This window comes from Podarcis melisellensis (assembly GCF_964234715.1).
Source record: "Podarcis melisellensis genome assembly, chromosome: 14".
Classification (NCBI taxonomy): domain Eukaryota; kingdom Metazoa; phylum Chordata; class Lepidosauria; order Squamata; family Lacertidae; genus Podarcis; species Podarcis melisellensis.
In genome coordinates this window covers 29010607-29028253 of record NC_138546.1, presented here as the reverse complement: position 1 = coordinate 29028253, position 17647 = coordinate 29010607, and the positions used below count along the sequence as shown (strand labels likewise).

General features: G+C 44.9%; 1 pseudogene across 2 annotated transcripts; it reads left to right on the top strand.

Moving 5' to 3' along the window:
• The first annotated feature begins 7521 nt into the window (after positions 1-7521).
• Positions 7522-11802, top strand: LOC309357087 (F-actin-capping protein subunit alpha-1 pseudogene; annotated as a pseudogene). 2 transcript variants are annotated; one of them, XR_014173384.1, is made up of 2 exons: positions 7522-7625; positions 10811-11802. The product of XR_014173384.1 is annotated as an F-actin-capping protein subunit alpha-1 pseudogene (transcript). The 2 variants fall into 2 exon arrangements; XR_014173385.1 differs by having other exon boundaries at positions 7540-7595.
• The last annotated feature ends 5845 nt before the right edge of the window (positions 11803-17647 follow it).

Below are 17647 nucleotides of genomic sequence, written 5' to 3'. Positions count from 1 at the left end.
CCTTAAAAGAGCTCTGGTCTCTGGGTGAAAATCTACTTTCGCTTGCAAGTTCCCCTGCCTTCTTTTCTGGGCTAGGATTCAGACATCTTAAGAGCTGGAAACTGATGTTTAAGACCCAGTGCCGTTTTCAGGTTTTGGAGGGCCTTGAATAGTTGGAGGGGGTGCTTGCTAGAGTAGGGGTCATATCCCCTCTTGAAAATTCACCAGCATTTTAGTGTAAAGTTCTGATGAACATTTTTGTACGCAATTTTGCATAAGATACACATTTTTGCAAAGCCGTTTCCCTTAATAACATGCCTTTGGTATGGTATTTCTTTTTGCTGATATATACATTTTTAGGCACACACTAGCCTAGTTCATGCATTTTTTTACTTATTACTTGGCTGCAGAACTGCATTGAAAAATGTGTTATTGCATGAATTTCACTGGACGGCTTTTGTTTTTGAAAGGGCAACTTTGGTCGGTTTGCCTCTAAATGCTGTTGGTGGCCACACGGACCTCAGTGTGACAACAGTCTTACTTTTTTGCATGTAGGAAGATGTGTGCATACATATAGCATGCACACACACACACACACAAAGTGAATGCTATCCTAGGCTGCATCAATGGAAGGCTAGTGGTCAAGGGAAGTAATAGGCTCTATTCTGCCTTGGTCAGACCACACACCTGGAGTCCAGTGTCCAGTTCTGGGCACCACAGTTTAAGAAGGATATTGACAATCTGGAAGGTGTTCAGAGGAGGGCAACCAAGGTTAATAAAGGGTCTGCAAGCCAAGCCTTATGAGGAATAATTGAGGCAGCTGAATATAGTCTGGAAAAGAGAAGACTTGAGAGGAGATATGATAGCTGTCTCCAAATATCTGAAGGGCTGTCACATGGACGATGGAGCAGGCTCTTTTGTGTTGCTCCAGAGGGTAGGATCGGAACCAATGGATTCAAATGACAAGAAAGGATATTCCAGCTAAACAGTAGGAAGAACCTGACAGTAAGAGCTGTTTGACAATGGAATGGACCAATTTGGCAGGTGGTAGATCCTCATTCAGGAAATCAGCCCTGAGTGCTCACTGGAAGGACAGATCCTGAAGCTGAGACTCCAATACTTTGGCCACCTCATGAGAAGAGGACTCCCTGGAAAAGACCCTGATGTTGGGAAAGATGGAGGGCACAAGGAGAAGGGGACGACGGAGGACGAGATGGTTGGATAGTGTGCTCGAAGCTACCAGCATGAGTTTGACCAAACTGTGGGAGGCAGGGGAAGACAGGAGTGCCTGGTGTGCTCTGGCCCATGGGGTCACGAAGAGTCGGACACGACTAAATGACTAAACAACAACAGATCCTCATTGGAGGTTTTTAAACGGAGATTGGATGGCTATCTATCAGGGGTTCTTTAGCTGTGATTCTTGTATTGGACTAGATGACAATTGGTGTTCCTTCCCACTCCCATTCTATATATTGAAAGGTTGTTGATTTGGGGACATGGCCCTCAGGCTGAAGAAGCTTCCTGTCCTAACATAACCACAGTTAACTAAGAGTACTGGTGAGTTGCAATGGAGAATTCTTCATTTGTTTCACCTCCCTGCTCATCTATGCATAGCGCTGAGGGTGAGGAATTATCCAGTCACCTCTTTTTATTCATAGCCACTGCATGCTATTTATTAACAAAGCACCACAAAAGAAGAATTTCTTGCCTGGCCATGTTCAAAAGGGAGTTTCTCCTGTCTTGAAATCAGAGGCAGGGCAGATTTGGAACACAGAGCACTCATTTAGCACTTAAAGCGTTTGCTAGACTTGGGAGGATGGGGGAGAAAGAGAAGGAAATCTGTGGCATGATCTCAAGAGGAAATGTTCAAAGGGCACCGTGCTCTTGTGGAGCTCTGACTGATAATCAGCAGGGTGTGCAAAGCAGACTTCCCAGGTGATTGTGCTCAAAGCTGCAAAAACGGCCCATTCTGGACGCGCTATTAAATCTCTGGAGTGCGTTCAGGGCACCTGGAAGCAAGGCACTCGGAAATGGACGTGGCCTTGGCCTGCAAGGACTAATGAAGGGACACATTACACAGGGACACACGCACACCATATGTTTAAAGCACAGTCAATGCATGTTTAAAACAGATGACCTCCCCCAAAGAATCATGGAAAGGGCGAGCGGTGAACTACAATTCCCAGGATTCTTTGGCGTAAGTCATGTGGGTCACTCCCGAGTCAATCCATTGGTCCATCTCTAGCTCAGTATTGTCTATAGTGACTGGCAGAAACTTTGCAGGGTTTCAGGCAGGAGTTGATCCCAGAGATGTCAGGGATTGAATGGGAGATCTTCTGCATGCAAAGTGGGCAAATCTGTCGATTTGATTTGAATTAATTTTATAATGAATGATTTTAGAATGTACTATTTTATTGTTGTTAGCCGCCCTGAGCCTGGCTTCAGCTAGGGAGGGCAGGATATAAATAAAATTTTTTATTATTATTATTATTATTATTATTATTATTATTATTCACTTTCTGTCTCTCATTTTCCCATTCCTAAATTCAGTTCTCTGCATCTATGCATGTTGGTTTTTTAAACAAAACTCCTTATGCAAATCCAGCACCATTTTATTTGAATTTCTCCTAATATACATATGTTTGTAATGTATGGAATTTTGCCCAATATGCACATTTTTGCAAAACACATTCTGCCTGCATTCAGGGTTAGTGCTTCTCCTGCATGGATGTTTCAGCTGCATAAGGATTCTACTCTCAGAGAAGGAATTTGCTGCTGGTATATTATAGGCGGCACTGTTTCTTTTTATTTAAAATCATTGCTAATCTCCTTAACATTTTCAAAATCTCCAAGTAGTACACAACATAAAAACAATAAACAACACCATCAATAAAAAAAACACACCAGCAAAACAAAAACACGGTGTAAAATAGCAGCATAAAAACCTACTAAAAGAAGGATCAGAGAATCCAAACAAAAACAGGGACCAGTCTTACTGGTCACGGAAAGCCTGGGCAGAAAGACATGGCAGAGGGAAGGACATTTCACAATATAGGGGCAATAGCAGAAGCCTCCTTTAAGGGTTACCAGTCTATGGTATTTTGTAAGTAGAATTTCTAGGAAACGTATTCTGAACTATGAAATGCATGTTAGTAGGATACATTAAAATAATGGTGGCCTGGTAAAGGATGGAGGTCTTGATGAGCAGCTGATTCCCCAAATGGAGCATGAACAAAGGTTCTTATCCAGGAGACAAAGGAATATGCACATAAGTAAGTAAACCTGGTTATCAATAGGATACAAAGCATAACTAGCTCTTCCTTTTACTCAGAGAGATGGGATGACAACAATGGGGTCTGAACTATGAAGGATGCAACGTTCACAACCCACCTTAACAAAACGTCCCGTTATAAATGTTACAATCCAATAGCCCAAATATATAATATGGTTCATAGAGGGTAATGAAATGCAAAGCTCTCCCTGCCCTCTGATGAACCAGCGAGCGTTTCCTCCAGTCATTAGTCCAAATTAGCGAAGCTGAAATGAGAAAGAAGACTCGGCAGGCTCTCCTAACGGTTCTGATGCAGAGTTCAATCTGTCTCATTGTGTTGTTGGCAGAAAACAGCTTACTTTGTTCAGATTTTTGGAAGGCAGCAAGGGAACGGTTACATAATGGAGGCCTGGTCCCATTCCGTGGCCTTGGCCATCACAAATTTTGCCTAACACAAGCCTGTAATAAACAAAAATCTGCCCTTATTCTCTTATGGGGGACACAAGAGCCCTTATAGAGTCCTTTGTAGGTTCTCCATTGGTCAGAGAAAATAACAGAGGCCAACCAGAGAATATTGAGAAGCAAAGCAGCTAGTAAGCCTGATCTTTATTGAACTGTTGCAACAGGGTGCTCTCCTCACACGCAGCAGAAGGAGGAGGACCCCGAACAAAGGCGTGCCTGCCCTTATATAAACGAGACCACCCCAGACACATCATATCTACATCACAGAAGGGGTGGTCTACAACAGAAATCTGAGTGCATTGTTTATCTCCTGTCATTGTTTATCTCCTGTCTGGCAGGTTACCTGTTAATGCTTACTTGATTGGCTATCCTGGGGAGCCTGGCCAGTCTTTTGTAGTGACAAATACTTAGTTCCTGAGCCAGGTCACAGGCTCACCCTATTCATACACAGATATACCCCTAAGACAGGTTTTGTGAATGAAAAGACAATGGGGAGGCCTTTCCATTTTCCTTTGACCTTGCAGAGCAAACATTTGGTCAGTTTGGGAGCCAAAATGGCTCCAGGGCTGCCCTCCTGTGCTGCCTCAGACCTGTGGCCCATACATTTATGTACGTGTTTGCCTGGCTCATCCATGAACATTTATTATATATATAAGACCTTAATTTGTTTATTTCAAGCCCCTGAAACGTTTGTCACCAGGAGTCCTTTCCAGCTAAGGAGGCAACAGCCTGACCTCTCAGAAACTCCCCAGCCCATTCTGATGGCACAGTTGCCCCCTGGGCTGCATCTTGAAGGCTGGGATACCTTCCACCTCGGAGCAAAATTGCACACACTTTTGTGCAAGGAACTCAATGCTATGCATGTGGCTCACTCCTTCCATTGTATCCCCGCAACAACTTTGTGAGCATAGGAGCCAACTCCAAGGTGTTGAAGTTACTTTGCACCCCCCAATAAAATATTTGAGTACCCCACCCCAAGTTGATGGACATTGCTATTCTAATGGTGTCTGTGAACTGTGTCATGTGATTGATTATGCAGGGCGGGGCTTAACTGCTCCCCCCAATATTTTATTCAAGTTGGCACCCCTGCCAATAATACTATATTGCAACAAATGTCATATAATAAGCGATAACAGGGGTTCCCAAACTGTGGTCCATGGATTCAGGTGGTTTGTGGCGTGTTTGTAAAAATACAAGTAAACATTGTACATTTAACATGCTGCACTACACTTGCTACAAATGGAAAACCATTAAAGGGTCCACTAAGACCCTCAGAAATTTTCAAGTGGTCTGGGGGGGGGGGAGATTTGGGAACCATTGACCTATAAAACACTCCCCCAAAATAGCTGCAGAAATTTATCAATAGACAGGAAACAGATAGGGTTGTTTGCATCAGAAAATGCACTTCCTTTATCGCTGCTTTGCTGAGACCATTCTAATAGGTTTTTCTCTCCATCCCTTTCCCTTCCACAATCAAAGCGTTCAGGTAGCTTTCAAAGGCCAGCCCCGTGGGGACCTGTTAAAAAGGCCTTCATCAATGCCCATCTCCTCCTGCAGGAGTGACCTTTACCTCCTCTCGGCTGCTGCTGCGACCAGATTCATATCACCTTGGAAGGAAGGTTGCCATAGCGATCAGAGATGAAATTCAAAGCTGTTTCTGCTCCATCCCACCTGTGCAAACTGAAGTGCAGTCGCTTCTGTCGCTGCCTCTGCCTTCTGTGGTTGTGTCTTTCTACTCTGTATATATTTGCTGATGCATGCCCAAATTATTTTTTAAGTATACAACTACAATATGAAGGTACTTGCAAAGGTGAACATTGTGTACGTATCTTCACCTGGAAGCTGAGTTGAGTTGCAGCCTCAATAAGTGCAGTCAGCGGCAAAGCTCTCTGTGTGTGTGTGTGACGCAAAAAAAGGACAGTACTGTGAAGATCTACCTGAAGAAGTACTAACTGGATGAATATTCTGTGGGGTGAAACTTTCCCCACCCCCAACACAACTTTATTTAGTCATCGTTTCATCCTTGGGACTGCGCAGCAAATCTCACTGAATATTAGCAACTAATTTCTTCCAAAACCAGCTGCTTACTCTATCTCTTTTTACAGGAGCGGCTTGGAGTAATCTCTGGGATTTATGAAGTTGATTTTTGCTCCATGGCTCTTTCCAAAGAGAGCAGGGAGCATCATGGAATGTGGGAACAGCTGTGTCTTTTAAAGTAAAGGTAAAGGGTAAAGGGACCCCTGACCATTTGGTCCAGTCATGGCCAACTCTGGCGTTGCAGCGCTCATCTCGCTTTATTGGCTGAGGGAGCCGGCGTACAGCTTCCGGGTCATGTGGCCAGCATGACTAAGCCGCTTCTGGCGAACCAGAGCAGTGCACGGAAATGCCGTTTACCTTCCCACCAGAGTAGTACCTATTTATCTACTTGCACTTTGATGTGCTTTCAAATTGCTAGGTTGGCAGGAGCAGGGACCGAGCAACAGGAGCTCACCCTGTTGCGGGGATTCGAACCGCCGACCTTCTGATCTGCAAGTCCTAGGCTCTGTGGTTTAACCCACAGCACCACCCGCGTCCCTTAAAGTAGCAAGGCTTAATTCCTTGTGGCTATTGAGGAGAGAAGACTCACAACATCCTTCCCCAACTCCATGCCCAAACATCCTTTCTTTTTGCTCTGGAGCTTTTGCTGTGATAACCTGCTCTTTAAAGCTGAACTGGAGCAAATGGAAATCCATGGAACACCTGAATTGCTGTTTGTTGTGCCTTAGGTTTTTGCTGGGAAAACTCCAGGGGAGGAGCAAAGAGCGCTCAGACAATGAGCTTGAAAGCATGGCACTATGCTTGGGAAGAGCAGAGTAAAAGGTAAGTATGGATAAGCCCTCAGACACTTTTTCTGTGAATGAATTTCAGCCTCCCTCTGAAATGAGCATCTTTAAACACCCAACACAAAGCATCCTGCATTGCTATCTTCACTTTAGTTAGTGAAGAAGAGGTCAGTTGAGAAGCATTTTAATTATCTGGAGCCCCATTTCTAACTGCATATTTGTTGGCGACCTCAAGAGAACTGCAAAAAAGAGCAAGAACAAAATCCATACTAGAGAAACTGACGTTACCACGATCTGTTTCACATTAAAAAAAGTATAAATGAAGGCACTGTCTTCCTTCCACCTCCCTGATTATCTCCTTTCCCTCACACAGATAAAAGATAATGAAGGATCCCATGGTGTTAATCTATTCTGTGGCCAAGGAATTGTCTCTCTCTTTCTCATTCTCTCTCTCCATTCCTAATTATGCTTCTTTTCAAATCTGCAATTAGCAAAATGACTTTGTCCAAAAAGAAATTGCAGAGGCTCCCAGGCCCAGAATTACGCTGAATGTCTTTGTCAATTCTTGAGAGTTATAACACTGTTGGCATTTTGCTGACATTTGATATGACAAATGTGTTAAGTATTCTAGGATTTAAACACACCCTCCCCCCCCCCAATTCTTTTGGTTCAGAGAAGGGCTCAATTCACTCAGGGCCAAAGAGAATGGAAAGTGTAAATTAAGGTGCAAATCTCTCTCTTGCTCTCCTTTCCAATGGGTTGGGGATTGTTAATGACAAAGAAGGTGTGAGTGTGACCCTTTCCCAAAACATCTATAGGGAACCAGGTTAAGGAAGATGGTTCTAAAGGAGCAGGTTGAGGGATTCACCACGTGAGAGTCATAGCTGTTAAAAGCTCTGGAGAATGCATCATTGAGTTATTTTAGTGGGGAACTATCCTCCCTTCATGGGATGGGTAATGCTACTGTTCATATAGGACCCAGGTAAGTATCTCCTGGTTGCTATGGGAACATAGAATGCAACCACTTTGAAATCCCTACTTGAACAGTGCAGCGGAAACAGGTCAGGATAATTCCCCAAGTGTCTTTTCAGGTGTGTACAGCCTAGAGTCCTATTTGATGATTTCAGAGTCTTGTGTGGTCCAGGGTCAAGATTCATAGAAACAAAGAAAATTGAAGAGGAAACATGTGCCATATGACAGAGGTTTTCAAAATCATGAAGTCGGTGGAGACAGTGGCTAAGAAAACCTCTCTCATAATACTAGCACCCAGGAGCCTTAGAGGAGCTTGCAGATGGGTACTTATTATGGGATGGACACCCTTCACACAGGCAAGTTAATGATGTTGTTTGTAGGGCTCTGCACACACTCCAATTTTGGGTCTGATCTGGTGCTTCAGAGTAGTCCTGATCTGACCTGAGACGGCTTTGAAGTCAGGAGATGGCAGCTTGTTTGTGGTCTCTCTTGCACTGCTTGCTGTCTGTCAAAGTGACTTTCTCTTGGGGAAAGATGTTGAGTATCTCCCCTCCAACCTGCTGGCTTTCAAAACATCCTCTTGAATCCCAAAAACACTCTGCTCACGATAAAGATAAAAGATAAGAGCGGGGGAATACGCTGAAATTGTGAAACATGTTAGTATATTGCTGTTCATTCAGACAGGGTTCAGAAAAGAACTGCTAGGAAACCAAACACATTTCAGATGCACTGAGCAGCAGATCAAAATATCGTTATACTCTATTTGTAAATTCCAATCTAGGCATCTCCCATTTAGCAAATTAGGCAGAGGTGCTAATTAAGGTGATCGTTAAATGTTCATTTTCCTGAACGCTTTGGTAAAATCAACATCAGAGCAGCTAGATAGCTCGAAAGCACAGGGCGGGGGGGAACCTGCAGCCCTCCAGATGTTATTGGCCTCCTGACTTCCACCAGTCCCAGTCAGCAAGGCTGTTGGTCAGGCATGATGGGAGTTGTACTTCAATAGCCTCTGAAGGGCTGTATGTTCCATGCTCTAAAGTCTCAAGTTCACTTGGAATAACTTAGGTCTGCAGTATCCTATAGTCTTAGTGTAATAGTTATTTTAGGCCAGCTTTTGATGACCTGGTGCCGTCCAAAGGTTTTGGATGCAATTCCCAGCAACCTCAGCCAGTGCACATCGTCATAGACTTACAAATGAACTAGAGAGACCACTGGTGGTAGAAACACCAGCTTCTGGGTTGGCTTCTCCTTTTTGTCTTATTTTGACACATAGTAATAAGTCATGAACCCCTATCCATAGGTGTCTCTTCCAGGAAGGATAATCAGTTGATCCAACTGAAATAGAGGGCGCCAGAATAAAAGAACTCACACCCACACCAGTTACCAAGCTACAGGGGATGCCTAATGCATCCAGCAGTTCCCGGGTTCTAAAAACTCTCCCCAGGGTGGTGTCATAACATACATACATTCAGGCGAAAGGCAAAAGCATTCCTTTTTAGCCAGGCTTTTGGGCTATTTCCTATCTAGGAAAGTGATTGGAAAACGCAGTGGAAAACGTAGGATTGCACTCGCTTCGATGCAAGTTGTGTAACCTCCTGGTACAACAAATGATGAACAGCTTGTCTGGATGTAACCTGATTGTCTGGTAAAATGCTGTCCTTGAGGCTATCATTTGCATCTGCAGCTTGGACAGAGCTGCCTTTTGGAAAAAGATATGGCTTCTGCTTCACTTAGTGCAGTGCTACTCAAAGTGGTTGTCCGTGGACAAGGGCCACAAGCCATTAGTTGCTGGTCTGCAGTGACTCCACACAGCCCAGGTTGTGTAGGCAGCTTCAGGGACCAAATATGGTATCCACCGCTGAAGAGCCAATGCGAAGACAGTGCCAGGTGGCCAAGGAATCCTGCAATGATAGAAGCCATCATGTGATTGTCTCTCAGTTTAATGTTCTCTACAGGTCTCCTCAGGCCTGTAAGCCCCAGTAACTGCAATTAAACTGTGAGCTCACCCATACTTCTGTTTGTGCTGTGATTTATGGGCACAGGCCAATGATTTACAGGCACAGATATGGGCAGGGTTCCCCCACCCTTCCATCCTGTCATTTCCCCCAGGAAAACCTGCTGTTTAATGCTGAATTGGAACAAGCACCAATCAACTTTTCTATAGGTTGCCAATCATTCTAATTCAGTGATAAACGTAATGGTTGGACTCGTGACTGAAAATCATAGACCTGAGACCCCACTCTCAGTTAAGTGTACATAGGATTACAGACACAGACTTGTCTCCAACTAAGTTTTACTCAGAGTAGGCCTATTGAAATTAATGGAACTAAAATAACCATGCCATTGAGTTTAGTGGGCCTGGTCTAAGTTAGTTTGAGAAAATCCTCAGTCTTCTCAACAAGGGAGGGTTTGAACAATTCTCTTGATTCCAGAAGGTTCCTGGTGGTAAAAGGTAATAATTTATCATTACTACTACTTCTACTTGTACTCAGTTGTTGGTCAGGGATTATGAGAAACCAACAAAATCAGTACAGTTTTTAAATGAGTGGGTTAAAATGAGTGCAGTTTTGAAAGGTTCAGTCCACCACCATGGTTGCAATATACTGTATTAAAACGTGTCCAAAAGCATAACTTTCAAAAATATATCTAGATCAACTTTCAAAAATATATCTAGATTAAAGATCCTCCAGGTGTCCCTATTTTTCAGGGACAGTCCTGGATTTACAGAAGATGTCCCAGTTTCTGAATTGATCCCAGAATGTCCCGCTTTCCCCTAGGACATCCCTATTTTCATCGGAGAAATGCTGGAGGGTGTGGAGTTAGGCGACTCCTGAGCCAAGGAGATAACTAACTATACAACCTTTAGAAGACATCTGAAGGCAGCCCTGTATCACAAAGTCTTTTAATGTTTAATAATGTTTTTATGTATGTTGGAAGCCACCCAGAGTATGAGATTATTATTATCCACCTGTCACCAGAAGGTCCCAGGGCAGGTTACAACAATGTAAAACACAACAATTAAAAACAGTATCTGAAGAAGTGTGCATGCATACGAAAGCTCATATCAAGAGCAAACTTAGTTGGTCTCTAAGGTGCTACTAGACAATTTTTAAATATTTTTTAATATATTTCTACTGTGTCAGGCCAACACGGCTACCTACCTGAGTATAAAGCAAAGTACTGTAGTAACTAGGGTGGGTCCTTATATATCAAGTGTCATAGGCCAGTGCATCAAAATAAGTCAATCCATTTGGGCTTTTTGCAAGTCAACTGCATTCAAAATCCTATGATTCGTCATTTGCAGACTAGGCAAGCATGTCAAAGGAACAAGAGTCTGGGGACCACACCCTAGCAAAGCCAGAGAAAGCCCAGGTGGTGAGCCGACTCTTGAAGCAGGCGCCGCCGGGAGAGTTCAACGAGGCCTTCAGCGACCTGCGCATGCTGGTGGACGACGACACCATGATGTGTGAGGAGGTGGCCAGCCTTTGCGCTGTGCACAACAAAGACCATTTCACTCCAGTCAAAAGCAAAAAGTGTGAGGTGTTGCTGACCCGCCACAATGAACTGGAGGAGAACCGCTTCCTGGACCCTCAGAACAGAGTCTCCTTCAAGTACGACCATCTGAAGAGAGTGCCGAGCAATTTCCAGGATCAGCCTGAGGAGGATGAGAAAGGCGAACTGTGGAGGAGAGCACTTCAAGAGGCCTTGAAGGTCTATGTCAGCAACCACTACCCTGAGGGGCTTTGCAGCGTCTTCATCAAGGACACAGCTGTCCGGAAGATCTTTGTGGCTTGCATCGAAAGCCACCAATACAAGCCCTCTTCTTTCTGGAATGGACTGTGGAAGTCGGAATGGACTTTTGCATTGGCACCGGCCTCCACTTCTACCGAGGTGTCTGGCACCATCATGGTCCAAGCCCATTACTTTGAGGATGGCAACACACACCTGACGGTCATCAAGGATGTCGAGGAGACCCTGCTGGTCACGGATGAGACCCAAACAGCACAAGACTTTGCGAAGCTGGTGGAGAAGGCAGAAAATGAGATCCAAGGTGGGCTGATGGAAGAGTATCAGCACATGAACGGCACATACCTGAAGTCCTTTCGGAGACAGCTGCCCATCACCCGCACCAGCCTTGACTGGGAGAAGGTTGTGATGACCAAGATTGTTGCAGCTCGTGCTAGCCAGTGAAGGTCCCACTTCAATGTGGCAGTAGGGATGAGGGAAGGGAGGCAATGCCTGTGGAAATGTGAGATGTTTGGAATAGCATTTTAAAATAAAGTGAGGTCACTTCCAGGCTGTTGCTGGTTTCATGTGGGATTCAGTTAGGTAAAGGTAAAGGTAAAGGACCCCTGACAGTTAAGTCCAGTCGCAGACAACTCTGGGGTTGCGGCGCTCATCTCACTTTACAGGCTGAGGGAGCTGGTGTTTGTCTGCAGACAGTTTTTCCAGGTCATGTGGCCAGCATGACTAAGCCGCTTCTGGCGCAATGGAACACCAAAACCAGAGTAGTGCATGGAAACGCCATTTACCTTCCCACTGGAATGGTACCTATTTATCTACTTGCACTATTTTGGCATGCTTTCGAACTGCTAGGTTGGCAGGAGCTGGGACCGAGCAACGGGAGCTCACCCCATTGTAGGGATTCAAACCGCCAACCTTCTGATCAGCAAGCCCAAGAGGCTCAGTGGTTTAGACCACAGTGCCATCCGCGTCCCAGCAAAGTCAGGTTGTGAGATTGCCTTACCCTAAATAGGTTTGACCACTTCAATCTGTGAAACTGGCACTGTTACAGGTGCCACAAAAGACCTGCTATGCAGTTGTAAGAAAGCAGGTAATTCCTGAGTGTGGGTGCTGCCACACTGAAAGATCCAATTCTTACAAACGTGGCATCTGTATTGTGTGGCACCAATTTCACAGAGGAGATGTTGGCAGAGGCTGCTGTGTGCATACTGAACACTGTAGAAAGAGACAGTGTTCTGTACTCTCACCGTGGCCAACCAGATGCCCCAAAACAAGGCCCAAAAGCCGAACCTGAGCAGGCACACCTGGTTCTACCCAACACTGTGGGTGCCTGGTGTATGTGTGTGATGTCATGTGCAGCAGCCATGGGGAAATGGGGAGGTCATCCAGAGAGAATACACAGAAGCAGCCTGTCCTATTAGAGGGAAGCAAAAGGAAATGGGAGAAAATGAAGAGAGACAAGGCAGTCCAAAATAGACCTAGAGGCAGACATAAAGCGTGAGTGAGCTGAGGCATGTGTGTGTGTGTGTGTGTGTGTGTGTGTGTGTAGTAGCTGGGGAGGGGCAGTCTGTATAGAAAGCTGCTGCTGTCATTTGGGAAGTTATTACGGATGCTCACATGCAGATTCCCATCTGAGGAGCATGAATCCCCTTTCCCTCCCATTCTCTTTGGAAAACGGGCGTTAATTAGCCACAGAGATATTCATCAAGCTGCTGCCTCTTGGAGCAGGTCAGTCCCAGAGACATCTGGCGAGCCCGTTCCACCCTGCTTCCAAAAAAGCAGAGAGTCTGGCTTATGAAGAGCTGCAGTTCTCCCTAGTCCCCGCTCTCTGTCTGCTGGAAAAAGGCAAACTGCAGGTTGTAGCGCTGAAATGGCTTTAACAACACGGGCCGAAAACGTTTCTTTCTCCTCATCCTTGACCCAGAAGAAGGGTTCTGCAATGCTAAGTTCCCTGTGTACCAGGGATGGGGAACCTCAGGTCCAGGAAGGAGGAGAAGGAGGAAGGAAGCAGAACTCCACGTGGTGCTGGCTGGAGGAGGCTACACCAAGGGATTGGGGCCATGACTGGCTGCTGCTTCGGATCCCAGCTTGCCATGAATGTGTCTAATCTACTTTTGAATCGACATTGGTGGGCATCAACAACGGGAGCAAGTTCCACCGTTTACACTGTGTGAAGAGGGACTTTATCTGCCCCGAATCTTCCAACATTCAGCTTCATTGGAAGTCCACAAGTTCTAATATTAGGAGAGAGGGAAAAAACACTTTCCTCTCTACTCTTTCTCCATACCAAGCATAACTGTATAAACATCTATCACAGGCTTCCTCAACCTCAGCCCTCCAGATGTTTTGAGACTACAATTCCCATCATCCCTGACCACTGGTCCTGCTAGCTAGGGATCATGGGAGTTGTAGGCCAAAAACATCTGGAGGGCTGAGGTTGAGGAAGCCTGGTCTATCATGTCACCTCCTCTTCCTTGTTTTTGCTCTAAACGAAAAAGTCCCAAATGCTGCAACTTAAAGGATTTGTTCCCCTTTGCCATGCAGGCCCCTGCATTGACAGACATGGGAGCCAAACAATAAGGGTAGAGACAGAAAGAGCTGGGGAAGATTTAGCTCTTGTTTTATCAGTAACCATGGGAAGCTCATGGTAGCCAGAAGCGCAAACCTGCCCAGCTTATACACTGTGCTTGACTTGGTCTCCCTTGAGCCTGAATGGAGAGAGGGAATGCATTCGCGTTTCCAAAAACAATGAGACACCAGCTGTCCAAACCTTCCTAACCCAGCTCCCAACCAAGTTCTAACTTGGCTTGGCAAGACGCCACAAGTTGCTAGAAATGATAAGGGCATGCTTAGCAATAGGCAACGAGGCTTGGCTTCGATTCATATAACAGCCGAGAATGGTGGGGAATTTTGAACAAAATTCAAAAAGATGTAGCAAGCTTTTCTCTGCTCAGCTTGGAAATGTCCCACTATTGACGACCTTCCTTTGGCAAGTTGTCATGGAGCTTTGTAATGTGATGGCAATTGATGGTGCTTGCGGATTTTTCTTTTCTTTTTCTTTTAATTAAAACTAAACAGAACATTTTTATCCCCGCCCAAAGGCTTCCAGAATGGCTTACCCATGATAAGACAGCCCTTGCCTTCAGATTTACAATCTAATATACATCACACATGGTCCCTGCTCCTGCCAACCTAGCAGTTCGAAATCACCTCAAAGTGCAAGTAGATAAATAGGTACCACTCCAGCAGGAAGGTAAACGGAGTTTCCGTGCACTGCTCTGGTTCACCAGAAGCAGCTTAGTCATGCTGGCCACATGACCCGGAAGCTGTACGCCGGCTCCCTTGGCCAATAAAGCGAGATGAGCGCCGCAACCCGAGTCAGTCATGACTGGACCTAATGGTCAGGGGGTCCCTTTACTATACATCACACACAAACACAATGCCAGGGTGGGAGGAGGAAAAAGAAAAGCCCATGCTCTAATTCTTCGCTACAGAGTTGTACCAGGAAGTACTTTCTGTGGGCAAGATATTTTGACAGTGGAGCAGACTCCCTTGGAAGGTGGTCGACTCTCCTTCCTTGGAGGTTTTTACACAGAGGTTGAGTAGCCATCTGTCATTGATGCTTTAGTTCAGGGGTCAGGAAACTTTTTCAGCAGGGGGCCGGTCCACTGTCCCTCAGACCTTGTGGGGGGCCGGACTATATTTTTTTGGGAAAAATGAACGAATTCCTATGCCCCACAAATAACCCAGAGATGCATTTTCAATAAAAGCACACATTCTACTCATGTAAAAACATGCTGATTCCTTGGACCATCCATGGGCCAGATTTAGAAGGCGACTGGGCTGAATCCGGCCCCCGGGCCTTAGTTTGCCTCCCTATGCTTTAGTGGCAATTCTTCCATAGCAGGGGGCTGGACTAGATGACCCTCGGGGTCACTTCCAACTCTACAATTCTATGATTCTATAAGTTATGCTCTTAAACTCACCACCATCTGGCATCAAACAAAGTTGATTGTGGGGCTGAGTCATGACAACCGCTAAAACCTCTATTTAACCAACCCGTGCCATTTTCTTCTAGTACGCAACAATTGCCGCAACTGAGATTTTTCTTCCTAAGCTTCAGTCTGTGATGTATTATTTTAAACTGTTCACCAATGATTTTGTCATGTCTTCAAAGCTGACATTATTTTTAAAGTCAATAGTGAGTTCTCAGCCACGAAGATCACTGGATGACCTTAGGCCAGTCACTCGCTATTAGTCTAATCTACCTCATAGGGTTGTCCTAAGCAAGCCTTCTTTACTGGATTCCCATTTCCCCCACCAATGGTGGTTCTAAACCCACCCACCACATCCAACGTTTTTCAGCCTTGCACCTTTATGGAAAGAAAAAACTTCAAAGAATAAGAGGAGGTTATCAGCTTGGACCACCCCCTTGCGGCTTAGTAAATAACAGAGATTTAAATAATATGTGCTTGTATGCCAGGCGTGTGTTTTGTGGGTGTTGCGTTGACTTCCCCTCCTGCAGTCACACAAGATTCCCTGAGAATACTCGGCTTTGAAGGCCCGCTAATGAAGTCATTAATTGAACAGAGCCTTTGATAACTGCAAAAAGGCTTTTTGTGTGTGTTCCAGCAGCACTTTCCCCCACTGATGTTTCTCAAAACGTAATCCATCATGTTCTTGTTGTGAAGACTCAAGGTGAATGCAATAAAGTGCCAGTTCACACACACACACAGCAGACACCGGCAAGCGGCTTCACACTGTGGGTTGAAGCAAAAACAACCTGTATCATCTTAAAGAAGACTGGAGACCCTCTCTAGTCTATATAAAAAGGTTTCTTCCATATGCGAAGACCACAGGGGAGTTTGAAGTGTAAGAAAATAGCAGAACATATTAAGAAACACGTTAGAGAGGATGAAATTAGATAAGACAGAATCTTAAAACACAGCTGCATGTCATTTGGGTTATAAACATTGATGCTGGGTGAGCGGGAAGTGACTAGTTTTGTTCAATTGGAATATAATTGTTGAGTAACAAATGTAACTCTCCGCATGGAAAAAGGAACAAAATATTATTATATTTAGAAAGACTTCTGTAGCATCTTAGAGAGTCAGGGTGCATCTAGGCTGTTACTATTTTCATGTGGGATTCAACCACATACCAGAAAATTTAATGAGCATTTAATGTGTGTGTGTGTGTGATGATTTTAGTTCACAGGGAACGTGTTATGTACTGAGCTAGGATCCTAGACCAATAGGCAGGTAGGATCCTAGAATGCAATAACCGGATTGGCCTGCAGGAGCAGCCCAATCAGGCCCCAGGAGGAAGTTAATCAGCCTATTAGGTCAGGAGGATCCTAGAATGCAACAACTGATTGGCCTGCAGGAGCAGCCCAATCAGGCTCCAGGAGGGAAGCAGAGTCAGCCAATCACACGGGACCCATTGTGTAAATAATGTATATAAAGCCTGACTTGATGCAATACAGAGCATGAAATCACTATGCGACTCTGAGTATATTTCCCTCCACCCCTCCATGGTTTCCATTTTTAGTCTTTTTCAACTGCATCTTATATAATATCTTCCATTTTTTCTTAAAACTCTTACCATAGTTCTTGTTACAAGTGTTATAACAATCCTGTCAATGTTTTTAGTTCTTTACAGTGTTCTCCAAGGCAACTTATAAATTTTCCCCATTCCCTATTAAAGTTCTTGTCTTCTTGGTTTCTGATTCTCCCAGTCATTTCCCCCATTTCAGCATAGTCCACCAGCTACTCCAGCAGCCTAGCCCCCTCCGTGTTGGAGGGCTGTGGGATCTCTTCTTCCTGCTCTCCCATTGGCTTCTCATCCACCAGCTCCTCTGATGCCCTTCCATGTTCCACTTGGGTGCTGAGGTCTCCTGGCCAGAGTCCCAAGGACCCCCAGTAGTTGCTGGTGTGACTTCCTCTGGGTTATCCTCTATCTGCCAGAACTGTGGCCCCCACCGCTCCACAACAGGAAGTGGGCTTGCTGTGCAAGGCATCCCAATCAATTGACTATAATGGTTCAATATAAATTTGCTGGTATGTGAGCACCAAGTGTGGCTGAGGGCTCCCATGAAGGAATGCTGTTCCATACAAGCAAAAATCCCGTCTACTAAAAATAAAATGCTGGAGGGAAGTGTTAGCAATTCATTTAAATAATGCTGACAGTGTCCAGAGAGGAAAGTCTGGATATTGCTTTACTGAGGACAGAAAAACAGTGTGTAATTTGTAGAGAAAGGAACGGAGAGGTTTTGTCATTCTTAGTTTAGACCAGTGGTTCCCAACCTTTCTTTTGGCCATGCCCCAAGTAAGCATCTCTAAAATCCTGATTACCCTGCCCCCCATGACATATAATTCTTATTATTCAAAAAGTGAAC